The sequence below is a fragment of the Geospiza fortis genome, unplaced genomic scaffold (assembly GCF_000277835.1).
Source record: "Geospiza fortis unplaced genomic scaffold, GeoFor_1.0 scaffold25, whole genome shotgun sequence".
Classification (NCBI taxonomy): Eukaryota; Metazoa; Chordata; class Aves; order Passeriformes; family Thraupidae; genus Geospiza; species Geospiza fortis.
Window position 1 is genome coordinate 228268 of NW_005054423.1, and position 14533 is coordinate 242800.

The window sequence follows — 14533 nt, forward strand, 5'->3', positions numbered from 1 at the left end:
CACTTTTTCATCTTGAGCCAGATATTGCTTCTCATTTTCTCATAGAAAGGAAAACGAAACTGAAGTTGCATGAACTATATGCACATGATATATATGCACGAGAGAACTATGGACATCTGATTTTTAAAATGCTTTTGGCTTTGCCTCTCTGATTTCCAAGGAAAGCTTTGTAGAAAACTGGGATTTAAGCTGCTGCTGTCTCCTCCTCTGCGTAGTGACAGCTCTAAACATCTGCTGAAGATGTCATTTATTGTCTCATCCTCTGGTTGCTCATGATGATCATGAAGCATCGTGCCTCCTTGAAAATGGAACTGGTAATGCTGTGGGGCAGGAGCGAAGAGCCAGCGTGCTCAGGGGCTCTGGAGTGTGGTTACCGGGGGTCGAGAGCAGCTGCTGTGCCTGTGCTGTGCCAGGGATCAGCCCGGGCAGGGAGAGCCGCTTTCCTTTCCCGGCAGGTTTGGAGAGGCAGGTGGCAGCAGCCGGGCTGGGAAGGGCACGTCGCTCTGTCGGGGCACTGCGATTTCGCCTCTTCTTCCTGCTCTCGAAAAGGCAGACAAGGCTTCCAAGTCCTAAATTGCATTTTGTCTAACTCCTCCCCTATTCTGGCTGCTAGCTCATGCAACCACCCACGGATCCGAAACAAAAATGTGTGAAGCGAGGCAGGGAGGGCTCTTGCCAGCGCAGATCCCGTCTCCTCTCTGGGAGCCCGGGCGCCCGTCGTGCGCTGCCACTGTCTCGCTCCTGGGCACGGCGGAGCCGTGGCTGATCATAAACACATAGGCATTTCTCTCCCATCCCTTCTCATCACCCTGTGCTCCAACAGGAAGAAGAAGAAGAAGCAAAGAGAGGTGCGGGGCTGCGGATGAGCGTGTCTTTGTGGCACCCTCGCCGGGCAGGCTGACAGAGGCGGCATTGTTCGCGGGCTGTGCCCGCCTGGCAGCCGGGGAACGTGGGATCTGAGCCCGGCATACGGGATCGGTGAGGCTGTGCCCGGAGGGGGGCACAGCGCCCTGCATACGGGATCAGTGAGGCTGTGCCCGCCTGGCAGCCGGGGAACGTGGGATCTGAGCCCGGCATACGGGATCGGTGAGGTTGTGCCCGCCTGGCAGCCGGGGAACGTGGGATCTGAGCCCGGCATACGGGATCGGTGAGGTTGTGCCCGCCTGGCAGCCGGGGAACGTGGGATCTGAGCCCGGCATACGGGATCGGTGAGGTTGTGCCCGCCTGGCAGCCGGGGAACGTGGGATCTGAGCCCGGCATACGGGATCGGTGAGGTTGTGCCCGCCTGGCAGCCGGGGAACGTGGGATCTGAGCCCGGCATACGGGATCGGTGAGGTTGTGCCCGCCTGGCAGCCGGGGAACGTGGGATCTGAGCCCGGCATACGGGATCGGTGAGGTTGTGCCCGCCTGGCAGCCGGGGAACGTGGGATCTGAGCCCGGCATACGGGATCGGTGAGGTTGTGCCCGCCTGGCAGCCGGGGAACGTGGGATCTGAGCCCGGCATACGGGATCGGTGAGGTTGTGCCCGCCTGGCAGCCGGGGAACGTGGGATCTGAGCCCGGCATACGGGATCGGTGAGGTTGTGCCCGCCTGGCAGCCGGGGAACGTGGGATCTGAGCCCGGCATACGGGATCGGTGAGGTTGTGCCCGCCTGGCAGCCGGGGAACGTGGGATCTGAGCCCGGCATACGGGATCGGTGAGGTTGTGCCCGCCTGGCAGCCGGGGAACGTGGGATCTGAGCCCGGCATACGGGATCGGTGAGGTTGTGCCCGCCTGGCAGCCGGGGAACGTGGGATCTGAGCCCGGCATACGGGATCGGTGAGGTTGTGCCCGCCTGGCAGCCGGGGAACGTGGGATCTGAGCCCGGCATACGGGATCGGTGAGGTTGTGCCCGCCTGGCAGCCGGGGAACGTGGGATCTGAGCCCGGCATACGGGATCGGTGAGGTTGTGCCCGCCTGGCAGCCGGGGAACGTGGGATCTGAGCCCGGCATACGGGATCGGTGAGGTTGTGCCCGCCTGGCAGCCGGGGAACGTGGGATCTGAGCCCGGCATACGGGATCGGTGAGGTTGTGCCCGCCTGGCAGCCGGGGAACGTGGGATCTGAGCCCGGCATACGGGATCGGTGAGGTTGTGCCCGCCTGGCAGCCGGGGAACGTGGGATCTGAGCCCGGCATACGGGATCGGTGAGGTTGTGCCCGCCTGGCAGCCGGGGAACGTGGGATCTGAGCCCGGCATACGGGATCGGTGAGGTTGTGCCCGCCTGGCAGCCGGGGAACGTGGGATCTGAGCCCGGCATACGGGATCGGTGAGGTTGTGCCCGCCTGGCAGCCGGGGAACGTGGGATCTGAGCCCGGCATACGGGATCGGTGAGGTTGTGCCCGCCTGGCAGCCGGGGAACGTGGGATCTGAGCCCGGCATACGGGATCGGTGAGGTTGTGCCCGCCTGGCAGCCGGGGAACGTGGGATCTGAGCCCGGCATACGGGATCGGTGAGGTTGTGCCCGCCTGGCAGCCGGGGAACGTGGGATCTGAGCCCGGCATACGGGATCGGTGAGGTTGTGCCCGCCTGGCAGCCGGGGAACGTGGGATCTGAGCCCGGCATACGGGATCGGTGAGGTTGTGCCCGCCTGGCAGCCGGGGAACGTGGGATCTGAGCCCGGCATACGGGATCGGTGAGGTTGTGCCCGCCTGGCAGCCGGGGAACGTGGGATCTGAGCCCGGCATACGGGATCGGTGAGGTTGTGCCCGCCTGGCAGCCGGGGAACGTGGGATCTGAGCCCGGCATACGGGATCGGTGAGGTTGTGCCCGCCTGGCAGCCGGGGAACGTGGGATCTGAGCCCGGCATACGGGATCGGTGAGGTTGTGCCCGCCTGGCAGCCGGGGAACGTGGGATCTGAGCCCGGCATACGGGATCGGTGAGGTTGTGCCCGCCTGGCAGCCGGGGAACGTGGGATCTGAGCCCGGCATACGGGATCGGTGAGGTTGTGCCCGCCTGGCAGCCGGGGAACGTGGGATCTGAGCCCGGCATACGGGATCGGTGAGGTTGTGCCCGCCTGGCAGCCGGGGAACGTGGGATCTGAGCCCGGCATACGGGATCGGTGAGGTTGTGCCCGCCTGGCAGCCGGGGAACGTGGGATCTGAGCCCGGCATACGGGATCGGTGAGGTTGTGCCCGCCTGGCAGCCGGGGAACGTGGGATCTGAGCCCGGCATACGGGATCGGTGAGGTTGTGCCCGCCTGGCAGCCGGGGAACGTGGGATCTGAGCCCGGCATACGGGATCGGTGAGGTTGTGCCCGCCTGGCAGCCGGGGAACGTGGGATCTGAGCCCGGCATACGGGATCGGTGAGGTTGTGCCCGCCTGGCAGCCGGGGAACGTGGGATCTGAGCCCGGCATACGGGATCGGTGAGGTTGTGCCCGCCTGGCAGCCGGGGAACGTGGGATCTGAGCCCGGCATACGGGATCGGTGAGGTTGTGCCCGCCTGGCAGCCGGGGAACGTGGGATCTGAGCCCGGCATACGGGATCGGTGAGGTTGTGCCCGCCTGGCAGCCGGGGAACGTGGGATCTGAGCCCGGCATACGGGATCGGTGAGGTTGTGCCCGCCTGGCAGCCGGGGAACGTGGGATCTGAGCCCGGCATACGGGATCGGTGAGGTTGTGCCCGCCTGGCAGCCGGGGAACGTGGGATCTGAGCCCGGCATACGGGATCGGTGAGGTTGTGCCCGCCTGGCAGCCGGGGAACGTGGGATCTGAGCCCGGCATACGGGATCGGTGAGGTTGTGCCCGCCTGGCAGCCGGGGAACGTGGGATCTGAGCCCGGCATACGGGATCGGTGAGGTTGTGCCCGCCTGGCAGCCGGGGAACGTGGGATCTGAGCCCGGCATACGGGATCGGTGAGGTTGTGCCCGCCTGGCAGCCGGGGAACGTGGGATCTGAGCCCGGCATACGGGATCGGTGAGGTTGTGCCCGCCTGGCAGCCGGGGAACGTGGGATCTGAGCCCGGCATACGGGATCGGTGAGGTTGTGCCCGCCTGGCAGCCGGGGAACGTGGGATCTGAGCCCGGCATACGGGATCGGTGAGGCTGTGCCCGAAGGCGGGATCCGAGCCCTGCATACGGGATCGGTGAGCGGCCGGGACAGGGTGAGCAGCTCCGAGAGCTGCGTTAATGCCTGGAGGGAGTTTTAGAGCTCAAACAGCTTCTCCTGGTATCTTCTTCTGCACAATGCAAAGAGGGTCTAGGATGAGGGGTCCTTGTTAATCAAAGGTAATATTTTTGTCTTTAGAGTAGCATAAGTTAGTGGCCATCGCTGCTGTTTGGTTGTTTATTAAAATAAGAGTGATACAACAGGGAGGAAAGTTATGAAGTGCTCTGCACTCTGCAGGAGAGTAAAGCTTTGTGGGGCCATCATGCTGAGGGTTATTGAAGTTTGGCTATTCCCCTTTATGTGGGCTTAGTTTGTGTTACCAGTAATAAGAAAATCTGTGTATGTGTTCCCATCAGAGGAAGAAAAGACTATTTAGTTTCCTTCTCCATCTTTTTAAGCCAAAAGTTACTATTTATGTGCAATATTAAATGAATTCTGCTAGTAGAAATACATTGATATATAGGCAAGGCAAATACTTCTTATTACCAGAGACAGTTCCTCACCCCTCAAAGTACTCCCTGGAGTACAATGCATCCTGTACAGTCATAAAAATATTAACATTTGTTGCACATACCTCAGCAGAAAGAAAAATCATTGTTGCATTTATTTTTCCAGCCACCTTGCAATAACTATGATTACACAGACTGTGCCAAACAGATTTTTCATTGTTGTGCCAGCATTTCTCATGTGCTCTTAGTACATCAATCCTATTTTAGTGGTTTTTAAATGACTATTTTTTTTAGTTTCTAAGATATATTTTGTCCAAGTGTTCACTGTTCATATTGCTGTCTGTTCTTTGTGGTTGACAAGTCTGTTTTTGAGAGTGTGTACTGCTATTTGGGGATGATAACAAGCATGGTCTTAAAAGCACAAACCTTGTGGCTGTTGCTCACCTTTTGTGCCCAGGCTAACATGTTTTTGGGGTGAACGGGCTCAGCTGCATTGAAGACCCCACACACAACTCTAAATCTGGAGCTCTTAATAACACAAGTGGTGTTTGAAAGGTTTTTTCCTAGGAAGGGGTTAAAATGAGGAGAGAGTGGTTTGTGTACTGAGGAACGTGACTGGGTTCCGCCAGTGCAGCACCGTTTGTTCTGTGTAATTTGGGAGAACACAGCTTGTACCTCCTGTTTGCCTGATGGCACATAGTGGCCCCAGAGGACACACGCTGCTTTTGTGCTTCTGCTCAGTTTTAATCTTTAGGGAGCAACTGTTTCAAAGAATAAACACATTGCCTTGTAGGAGAAACTCCAGAAAACATCCTGCTAGTGACAGCGGCAGCAAAGGCTGGGAGCTGCAAACTCTGTATTCCCGAGGAGGGCCAAAGGAAAGCAGCTTTCAAAGAGCTGAATTAAAATTGTGAGGCTGCTAGCTGCTGGCTCAAAATGCAGAATCTGTGTTTATCCCGGCCCCTTCAGCCCAGGGATTTCTGGCATCCCCTTTCTGCAGGAGTGTCCTGCCCACTAATCGCTACACATCCCTCAGGCTGCTTGGTGGTGGGGCTGGTTGGGCACCAGGTGGGCAGGTAATGTGCCTGCTCACTCCCTCCATGCAGGCTTTTAGGTTAAATCAAAATTGGTTGTTTATTATTTTGAATACACTGCCTCATACTGGTGTAGAGCCTGTTACTTTCCTGTTACTTTTCTTCTACTGATTGGTTTTAGCTGGCAAACAAACTTTCATTTGCTGTTAGTTTAAAAAAGTGGAGAAAATGCACATACCACACAAAATAATCCTACTAAATAATATTTGTTTGCTAGATGTTGCATGCCTGACTTATACAGAGACTTTAATAACCCATTTCCTTCAGAGTATATGACACTAAGAGGGCAGGGTCAATTTAAAATAAATAGTTTTTGCTTACGAAGTCAACTTCAGTCTATTGTATATGTTTCTGTAAACAAAAAGATGCAGCAGAGTTTGGGATGGATATAAGCACAGACAGGGGTTTTGAGATAATGTTTTAACCAGTGTTTCATTGGTTTATCAGCCCAGAAGCTTTTGCTTCCTCACTGGGAGAGCCTGTATGAAGACCTGTGTGGATGATGTTATAAGGTAAGGGATACACACCTTTGGTGTGTTCTTTAACTTTTTAATTTTGCATTGCTACAGAGTTTCTGGGTGAGAAGTTGCTGCACTCTATCTAATTTCTTCTCAGAGAGACTGTTGTTTGGTAGTGACAAATAAATGAGAAAGACTAACTGTTTACAGTGTAGATGATGATATGTCTTAAATGATGTTGAATTTCAGTTTCTCTGCTACGAGCCTCAAACTGTCCCTGTGGGGAAAGGCTCTTGCTGTGTGTGTGGAGGTCTTGCTGAGGTCTGGAGGACCTCTTGGTGCAGCATCACTTGCAGTGTTTTATCCAACTTGGTAATGTTGCATTAAAACAGGAGTGTGCAGTGTGTTTTCTGATTCCCAGAAATATTGTCACTTCGTGGCATTCCCCTGCCAGCTTTAGTGTCACCTTTCCTTCTACACTGGTCTCTGTCTCGGTAGCAGTCCCCATCACCTCTATTCCCCTGCAGACAGGGTGCACTCCAGGCTTTTATCCACAGGCAGACTGATGATCAGTGAACAGCACCATTCTCACCTCCTCTCCCAGGGCCTCATGCACTGAGCCACCAAATCATTTGTCAATAAATGAAGAATCTATTTGAAATAAATTGATGAGGAAGTGTGGAACTCTTCTGTTCTGGGGTCCTAAAGGCAGGTTTTCATGCTAGGCATTCACAAGCCTGCATGCATGTTGCAGAGTCTAGCAGTGTTAGTATAGTACAGCTGTGCTGCATATTTCCTTCATCTGCTTGTTTAGAGACACCCAGAATATTCATCTTAATCATTTCCGCTGCATAGTAGGTACAGGAGGAAATACCAGGGAGAGCCCTGTCACTGGGAAAATGCATCATTTGAATGTGTAATGTAAATATTTTAGCTAAGCAAATGTAAACACTGTTTTGCCTTTAGGATGGGAAAAGACTGTCGCAGTCAGAAACGAGCTGACATAAGAGTGACCCCGTATAGATGAGATACAAAATTGTGTTCACACATTTTGGTAATCAAAACAGAGCCCTTAATGAATTGCCTAGTGTGAAAGGAATTACAAACACAAATGTGCCTGGCACAAGGCATTAGGAAGTTGCTGCTGTATTAATGCTAGAATGAAGGACTTTTCAGGATTCATGGGGATCCAAGGTCTATGGGGAGGATGATGGGAGATGAGAGAGATAAGATGATGAGAGATGTGCTATGGTGAGGGCTAAACAAAGGCTAGAGACTCTCTGGAGGGAAACCTACACTTCTAAATACGCTCTGAATGTCCATGCTTCTCTGTGCCACTGACTATGAGTTGTGTTCACCATGCCAGGACAGTAAATTCAGAAGTTTTAAAGGGTTAGAAGATGGTAGAAGCAATAAATATGCTAGATTCAGTAAAAAGCCCCTTATTGCATTCACAGCCCTGCTGTGATTTTTCAGCCAGTGGATTCAAAGGAAGGCAGAGTTGTTAGGGAGCTCAGAGTGGCTGCTCATCAGTTCTGCCTGAACTGGCTTCATAAGTGTGTGAAGACTTATATTCAAGTGGTGCTTGATAGAAACCAAACATGTTGTTTAACTTTTGGTACTGAAATTGGTCCTGAAAAACAGCATGGGATCCAGAATCCTCCCAGATTCCACTAGACTTCATTGTGCAGTAAATGGTCTTTGGGCATTCATCAGATCGCTAAGCAGAGGAAACATCTGGAGATGATTTGGTTGGCTGTATGTTCTGGCCCTTGAATTGTTAATGCCAGAGGAAGAAGAAACAACACAGAGGATTTGTCTAGACTCCATGGATTGAAAGAAACTAGTTAGATTTTATTTCTGAAGGCACAGGTTCATGTAAATGCCCAAGTGAGTAAGCTTTCATTCCTGCAAAAGCTGGGGGATTTTTTAAGGTTGATTTTTGCTTGTATTACCAACAATGGATAATATATTAACGTCTGCCTCACATTTGCTATTTCTTTGTTATAACAGCTGGAAATTTACATTTACACATAGGCCTCAGAGCTAAAAATGTCATTCCCTAGGTTAAAAACCCATAATGATTTTTGTTGTTCTCCTTGATAGGAAAGGAGAACTGAAAACACAAGGAAAAGACAAACAGGAAGAGTAGCCCCAGACGATAAAGGCTCTTAGTTGGAGCAAAGATTAATCATGTATAGTGCAGCCTTGAAAGTGTCATTGTCTGCCACTACTACAGCAATTTAGCTATAGCCAAATGAGCAAATCTATCTATTTAATTATCTAAAGAAAGTAGAAGAAATCAAATGTTAAACATCATCAGTGAAAATACAATGTTTTTTTTGGTACAGAGAAAATGAAGAGCACCTCTTGTGTGGATGAAAAGTGTTCTGCATAGATGAGAATAACTTAAACATTATCACAGAATCAAACTTGTGTTGCTAGAAAATCTAATCATTTTGTGCAATAACTTCTTTTAATTATTCTCTTGAATACAGATAATCCAAATCTCCTTTTTCTCCCAGACATATGTATCAATTTTCATGGGAAAGCATTAATACAGCCAAAAGTAAGAACTTCATTTTTTTCCTTTATGGGCAGGAAGTTCATGTACTTTTGCTAAAGGGCTGTATTGTGCCTTTTTAAAAAATAATTTTTAAAAAGGATTTTAAATTAGATGCTGTGTTTTAGCACAGGAAAAAAGGTAGGAACAGATTGGTCTGTAGTGCTGAATTCACAGCATCATTTTTCTAAAATAAGGTCTTATTATTTGAAAGCTGATGAGAGAGAGGGAATTTAAGAGATGGGAAGTGTGGTTGAAAAATTTTTGGAAGGAGATTGTAAACTTCAGGGCAGAAGGGAGTTAGATAAAAGAATCTGTGAGAGTGGGAATAATAATGTGAAGAGGAACAGACTGTGCTGGTGATATCTTTTGGCCAAAGTTTTAGAAAGAATTCAGAATATGATCTGCAATCTCTGTCTTTGTGGGGGGGAATGGGAATTTTTCCATTTACAGTAAAGTTGAGTGAGAATGTCATTGCTCCAGCTGTTAAAATATTTTGAATTCTACGTCAAACTGATTATTTATTGCAGTGTTAAAGTATAGACTATTGTGGACAAAAGAAAAAGAGAAATTGGAATCAATCCCAAAAAGTGGGTTGAAAGTATAATTTATGCTTCCCTGAGAGGGAATGGGACTGCTTGTCCAGTTCAGCTCATTCCAACCCAGTTCTCTGAGAGACTGCTTTTTAGGAAGCCTCTTTGGATAGATACAGCTAGAGGTGAACAAATCTCAAGGTTCAGATCTTCAAGGGAAACTTGGAAGCCTCTGTCAAAGCCAGGGGTAAATAGGATGCATATTTTGAGGCTGGAAGTGCCATCTGAGTGTGACTTTACAAAGCACGTGAGGACCACGGCATCCCAGGCATCTCTGGCGCACACTTGAGAACAGAGTTGGGCAAGGCAGAGTTTCTGCAGAAGGTGGATGGGCTGCATGGGCTGCTCCTGTGCCTGCAGCCTTTTCAGAAGCCCCTCTTTCCTTATGGTACAGAGCAATACACCATCTTTGCCTGTTCAGTCATTTCTGTGTAACACAGTGTTCACATTCATATCTACATAGAACCAGCTCCAGATGAATAGCAGTAACTTCCAGCATTAGGTAAATATGTCTGTGAAATGAATTTATCCTTCTGCTGTTTGGACTGTCAATAGCCTTGGACAATCTGCTGTCATCAGATTGACTTGGGTTCTTAGTTTTGCTTTTGTGGCACAGCCAATTCCATTTCAGTGTATGTGAATTAAAGAGAGTATGCTCTAATAATATTTTATATTTACACGGCACATCTCATCCCAGAGGACTTTATAAATCATGTATATTCAACACCTCTGACCTTTCACAGTCCCTTCAGAGCTGGAGAACAAGCATTTTACAAAAGCAATAAAACCATAGGAATTTTTTCTCTGTAATACTGGGGGGCACTCATTAATTACAGAATGAATTTTATGTTCCCTAAGCTACAGCTTCAGTTCATAAAGACCTTTATTGAAAATTTCTTCAAGATAAGATGCATGATCCTGCATTTTGTGTACACCACGAACAAAGGGCTAATCCATCCTTTTAAAACTGGACTCCTGGAAATATATCACTCTTGCATCTAAATGAACATAAAAGTGTCACTACCTCTATACCTTGGCTGTCATTTTACCAGTAAATTTTCACCTCTTCCTGAAGGATCTGCCCAAAATGCCATAGACTGCCTTCCCCCTCCACTGCTACGCATCCTCCCATTGCAGTGTGAGAAATACAGCAAAATAGATGCATCAGAAAACCTATTTACTTGCTTTTGAGGAAGTCAAATGTGACTGATCCTCTGAGGTATCAAGCTGAAGAAATTCAGCCTGTCTTTGCATTTGGTCAGCATATGCAGAGGAGGAGGGATGAGCAAGGCCAAAGATACAAGGCAGACGGGGAAGAGGAGGATGGTGATGAATTCATTGTCCTGGCATTCAGTGCCTCTTCCTGTAACATTAGGAGGATGACCCAAAGCCTGTGCGTATCAGTTAGTGTCTGTCCCTGCAGCACTGGGACAGTGAGGGACAGTGTGGGGCCCTTTGTCTTCCCAGGACATCCTTCTTGTGGTCCAGAGAAGCTCAGCTTATGTGCAGGACTACCTCAGTGGGATCAGATTCCCTCTACTTTGAGAAAAAATTCCAGAGGAGGCGCTTTCCTGAATTTTAAAGAAGAAAATGGACATGCAGCCTGTCTACATACAGTCTTTGCTTGGCCATTTTGTGGGTTGATTTGGGCCTTATTTAGTCTGTTGTTTTAAACAGAAGGACAACATTTCTATTCTAGCTGTACAATTCAGCAAATGGATTACAAAACCACAGTTAACTGTGACTGTCATGGATGGTAACTCAGTTAATAATAGATAAAAGAATCTTTACGTTTTCTGTGTATTGTTTTGCCATTTGTCTCTCTCTCTCTTTGTAGCTTGTCTGGATTTAATATAGTTTATTCCATTTAGGAGCATTACTGAGACAAACCCCATTAAAGCAGGCATTATAGTCCTTGTTTTGATTAGCACTCAAGGCCACTAGATAATGATGCTTAAAAAAAAATCCCTTATTTCTCCCATGGTCATTAGCACTGTGATCATTGCCAACCTTCATACAACAGTGTAAGTTGGTTTTTTTTTCCTAAATCTCAGAGCCAATTGTGAATGTCTGTAATACAGTCTGTGACATTTGAACTGTAACATTTATCTCAAAAATAGCAGTTCTTGCTCTTTCAGTGCTCATACTTGCAAGAAATTGAATCTTTCTATGTAAGACAGTCAAAAAACATCATTAACTAGTTAGTATTTTTCAAAGCTATTTTATTGGGGTGATTTTTTGGTTTTTTATTTCATGTTGTAGTGAGGCTTTCTAGACATTCAGGTATGTACATGTTCTTCTAACACAACACCCTGACCAGAGAAAGACATTTGCACTGCTCCTAACAATACCAGACCATTTCAGCCCTGGACTAATATGGGCAATTAAAATAATTTCCACACATCATGTTTAAACCAGTGACATGTAATTCTAGGACAAAGCCTCTCAGCACCTCTTTCCAATATTCATCTGCACTCAGAGGATAAGCAGCTGCTATTACATGCTAATGTCTTTTGAGGGTGAATGGCCATTTTAGGGCATGTTATTAACTCTGTGCAAATCAGTGCATTTTCCATCTTAGTGTACAGAGTTGACTTCACACGCTGTTCCCTTTGCAGGTTTTAGTTCTGTTAGCCAAAAAGAAAAATGAGAAAAATTAGGCATTTGATGAGTTTGGGTTGGCATCTTGAAGGATGGGGCATGTCCATCTGCAATTACATGTTCAGGCTGTGGGGACCAGACCTCTCACCTTACAGGCTTGGGAAGTTGCAGGTCTTAGGGCAAAAGGCCAGCCAGAACAATTATCATTTCTAATAACACAGCTGACTTATTTTACTTTATTGCTGTGTTTTACCTAACATAGATGTACACTGGGTACCTGGAAAGAGGCACTCACTCTAGTATTTGTTTTTTATTCTTACAGACCCAAGTCACCCTGTGTTCCCACTAACTTGCCAGATCCGGGTGTGGGAGCCCAGCAGACTCCTGAGATCCTTTGAGCTGCTCATTGATTCCTCAGAGCAAACTGAGTGCTTCTTTGCATGAGCATACTTCTTTATTGAGACAAAAATTCTTGCTTTTTCCCCTTTTTCTTCCTCCTGAAAAGGAAAAAAAAATGACTGCACACACACACAAAAAAAAGTGGTGTAGCATACAGAGCTTTAGCATAGACTTGCTTTGGCTTAAGACTGGCTTGTTACTACCAAGAGTTTGTTTCTTGCTGTGGCCATGATCCCTCAACCCCTGCTCCAGCATTTGGGGGACTCATGTGGGATAAGTGGCTTGGAATGCCAAATGTATAAAATATTAATTTTTGTTGAACTATTCCATGATTCTCCAAACCTTCTGAGCACAGAAACCTTTTTTATCACATTGCAGCCCAAGCCACCTCATCTGTACTCTTCTGGTTTGGGCATTTAAATGAATTTTGCTCACTAAGGCATCCAGTTCTGTTCTACTCCTACTATTTGTTTTGTCTAGCCCTGCTCAGAGTAGATAATTAATGCAGTAGTTAAAATACCATCATCTTAATGCTCTTTACCACGGATGAAAACCTGCTTGTCTCAAAAGCTGTTATGCATGAACCATGTAGAAGAATTAGCTTCAGAGTGGAATAACCCTGGATTTATTATTCAACCAGTCACCACACTAACCTGTTTTTTTTTCCTGTTATTATTCTTACCTAAGTAGTTGCTACAGTTGAAAGGCGCCTCCCAATTTCTAAAACAGAGGACAGAACCAGATCGCTGGAAGATCTTTTAAAAAATCCATTTTAAAAAAATGCAAATCCTCACTTGTGAATTCCTGATAAATGCTGAATAAATTCCCACAGTTCATAATTTCTCATTATTTATTTAATTTATACACCATTATAACTGTGAATGAGGCTTTACAAAACCATAGGGACACAATCTTTGCCCTAAAGAGATTGTAGCTGAAATTAGACACAACATATGACCAATTATTTCAATAGACAAAGCAGGATTACACCAAATAAAAATGGTTCTTGTTGCATATCTTGTGTACATTGTAAGCTTGTAATAATACAGTTATTTGGAAAAGACCTGTTTGTGCCCCTGAATGTGGTGATTTGTAACAAAGCTCTAGAATAAAGCCATCATTAGTGTTTGCTGGTTTAAACCAGAAAACCTGAGACACTAATCACTAATGGTTGCTTTCCTACAGGCAATTTAATTAAAGAGCTGGATTTAATAGAGGATGTATTCAGTATTCATTTCTAGCTGCTGTGGCCTCCAAGGATCTTCATTTTTAGACCCATCTTGAAGATATTGTTTGCCTGGTGTATTTTATTGCATGCTGAAGGCAGAGCTCTTGGAGGCTCTAACGGGACACTACACTTTCTTCAGCCTAATCTTTCCTAATGTGAATAATGAGATTTCTCTGAACTTTAAGGAAAGAAGTGTCTTACTTCATACATATAGAGCTCTTTTCCTCCTATTTAGTTACAAATACCAGTGTAATGTTTTATTTCCAAGAATAAGCCATAATTGTGCAGTACATCATTGTTTAAGTGTTCCTCAGCAGAAGAGGCTGCATATAAATACTGCATGTACTTGTATCAAATCCTCAGTCTTTATTTTGACATTTGAATATCCAGACCTTTTGCTTGACAGGACTTTAGCTAATGAACTGAGGTTTGACCACTATTTCCAGAGCTCTGCTAGTATAGAGCTCATCTCATCCCCTCTCTAGATGAGGAAAAATGTCCATGGTGGGAGCAGGGTGGCCTGGGTGAAGGGAATGGGGCTGGAAACCTCCCCACCTTCTCCTCCCCTGCAGCAGGTCAGGGCTGGGGTTTTATTCCCCAGCAATTCACTCAGATAAAAAGAGGATTAGGGTACCTGCTTGCCTACCCCACAGGATTCTGGTGTGGCTAATTAGTCAATATTTGCACAGCTCTGAGAAAATGCTTTAAAGTGCCAATTATGAATAATAATTATCTTCTGAAGATGATTGGGAGTCCATGTTTGCATGTTGATTCAGGCCACGGGAGTCAGTCTTTCAAATAACAGCTCTTATTTAAATGCCTTGCTGCTTCCTTATCTCATGTTGTGTGTTGTTTTTTTTAAGGATGATGAGAAACATTAGTTTACCCTCAGGAAAGGCCAGGTCTGACTGTTTTTAATAATGAGTTATGTACTTAGTCACAGTAGGTAAATTTACAAACCAAGCAGGACACACTTGGAGATCGATTCTGTCTGTTGGGCAGA

The 14533-nt window shown here is 47.3% G+C and overlaps 1 protein-coding gene across 4 annotated transcripts in view; it reads left to right on the forward strand.

Moving 5' to 3' along the window:
* Positions 1-14533, forward strand: part of PAG1 (phosphoprotein membrane anchor with glycosphingolipid microdomains 1) — a 100659-nt gene that overhangs the window by 45503 nt on the left and 40623 nt on the right. For 2 of the 4 annotated variants that reach the window (XM_031061702.1, XM_031061700.1), the window contains exon 2: positions 6136-6200. The gene's annotated coding sequence lies outside the window, so the exon portion shown is untranslated. Of the gene's footprint in view, positions 1-663; positions 849-5613; positions 5671-6135; positions 6201-14533 lie in introns of those variants that run through there. The other 2 variants (XM_031061703.1, XM_031061701.1) reach the window with 2 other exon arrangements.